The sequence below is a fragment of the Mus caroli genome, chromosome 3 (genome assembly GCF_900094665.2).
Source record: "Mus caroli chromosome 3, CAROLI_EIJ_v1.1, whole genome shotgun sequence".
NCBI lineage: Eukaryota > Metazoa > Chordata > Mammalia > Rodentia > Muridae > Mus > Mus caroli.
The window spans coordinates 127,721,269-127,724,030 of NC_034572.1; positions in this window are offsets into that span (position 1 = coordinate 127,721,269).

Consider the following 2,762-nt stretch of genomic DNA (forward strand, 5'->3'; position numbering starts at 1 on the left):
ATTGCCTGTGTTGTTTTATCTTGAAATAATGATTCTCATCACTTTGAGGATGTTTTCAAGATCTAAGTTGAAAATAACGAGCTGCTCCTGATGTAGACTTCCACCATATTGACACGATAGCTTTCTAAATCTAAATCACATAGGAACAATGTGTGATAAACAATTAAACCATCGAGTTAACTTCAAGTCATTTATTTTATATAGGCACGACCCTTCTACTAATGTAATATGATCTGTAACCACTCTCAATGTTCAACTTCAGTATGTCTGTTTATTTCCCTTAGGGTGATGATTCCTGTATGTTCATGATCTGAGACATTTGCAATAAGGTCAATAATACCTAACCCATAAGGTTTCAAAGGAAAAAAAGCATAAGCATAATGCTTATTTGAATTTTGATGTTTGAAAATGTGTACATAGTCTGTAGGCAATGATATTAGGAAATAAATAATCACAGACTAGCACCAGGCAACTGCTCTCAAAAACTGCTAGAATTTTTTTTTTTATGAAGAAAGAAAAAATTCACAGAGAATGTATTTAACTTGATTAACGGACCGTATGTAATTTTTTTTTTTAAATTTCACACCCTACAGCAAATTTTTTTTTCCACAAAAATAACTCTCTGCAATAACGAGTAGAATTCTTTTCTAACTGCTTGCTTTAGAAACTACTACAAATAGATGTTTCTCCTGCTTTTCCTTTGGCATCTTTCTTGTATCTGTTTTGTCCTATTCCAATTTGTTTGGTTTATTTTATTTTATATTTTACTATTATTCTTAAGATCCATATTTGTTTTCGTTTTTTCATATTTAGTTTTTATTCATAGCCATAAACTTAACTCTGCTACCCAGGTAGACTTGGAGGGAGATGAGGAAAATATGGAACCTCCAAAACTTCAATGATTGCAGAGATCAGAGGGTATTGTGAGCAGATGAGGTGGGGTCGTGGGTATTCTCCTGAGGTACAGAGGGAATGGTTTGCTGGGTAAGATGCCTACAAGTCAAAAGAATTAGAGCTGTCCACAGTTGGAAATGGTGATCATCTTGCTTGTCTTGCCATTCCCGTATCCCAGATGCTCCAAGGCTTCCACGATGTTCATGCCCCAAACACCACATGTGGCCATCCATCCACTCAGTCTTGGTAGCACAGATAAAAACAATCTGGAAACCATTTGTGTTTGGTCCACTATTTGCCATGAACAAGATACCAGGACCTGTACGCTTCAATATGCAATTCTCATCCTCAAAATGTCTCTCCATAGATGGATCTGTTACAAGGAGCACCATGGCATGTGGAGTTGCCACCCTGCCACATGAAACCTGGTATAATTCTGTGAATGGAGGAACCCTTCTATCCAAGTCCTTTCTCCCCAGTGCTCAGAGCATGGAAGGTTTCTGCTGTCTCTGGAAGTTTGTCTGCAAACAGCTCGAAGGAGATGCTATTCAAGGGCTCAACCATTGGCCAAGACGTTGAATAACAGGGTGAGATTGGCCATGACTGCGTCGGACAGCCCCAGCTTCTTTCCTCATGAGAGACAGGAAGGGTGTGGACTCAGATAAGAGGGAAATGGGGAGGTTGTTGGAGGATTTGGGGAGGGGGAGCTGTAATAAGAATATAGTGTATGAAAAAAATCTATTTTCAATAAAAGAAAAATAGAAAAAAAGTAAAAACAAAAGAAAATGAAACTGAAGTAAGTAGCTGTCAACAAAGAAATAGAACAAGGAGGCCAAGACAGGGAACACACTGAGGAGAGAAGAGATCAGTATTAACACTGGAGGCTGACTATGGCCCCTACTCTAGAACCTTCTATCTACACATTTGATTCTTAAGAATGAAAATGTCACCAAATTATAATCTAATTTTTGTCATCTTTTGTCATTATTTTTCTTCATTCAATTTTCCAGCCAACACCACACACACAGACATACACATATGCATGCACACAGACACACAGAGAGACACATACGCATACAAAGATAACACACACACACACACACACACTACATTCTCATATCTTACTTCCAATCTATTCAAATTATAACATTTATAGATAAATTGGAGTGTGTTTCTATGTTAGATCTATACTTAGCTTCACATACGAATATACAGATACATATGAATATAACCATATATTCTGAAATAGCTGTAGTCATAAAATAACAATTTTATTTTTCCAGTTGACAGGATGTAAGTAAAGAAACTGAGAATATTGAAGAAATGTAGCCATTATATATGCTCATGGGTGCAGACGCTTACTCAACAGGAACGGGGAGGGTGTTTTGGTTATTCCTTGGGGAAGAACAAGTACTTTCCAGTCTATGAGTATAAATGGCTTCCCGACCACTAAGCAGAGATGAATTCCTGGGCTTCTCGGTAATACCCTTGCATATCTAGTAGAGTTTGTCACAATATCTGGATAAGTAGTATTAACAATTAGTCATTTACAATTACAATAACCCAATTGACTAGAATATAAAATACTATTTAAAATTTCAGCAAAAAGTAAACTTTGTAGAGCTAACTCCAACAAAATATATTTAAGGACTTTTTTCCCAAAGACTCCAGATTCTTACTAAAGATGGCATTAGTAAAAATTATTGAAAAATAATCCTCCCAAACAGAATTCTTCCATGAAAGTAACAAAATCTTCTATCTTTTTTTTTTTATTTTTATTACATATTTTCCTCAATTACATTTCCAATGCTATCCCAAAAGTCCCCCATAGCGCCCCCCACTTCCCTACCCACCCATTCCCATTCTTT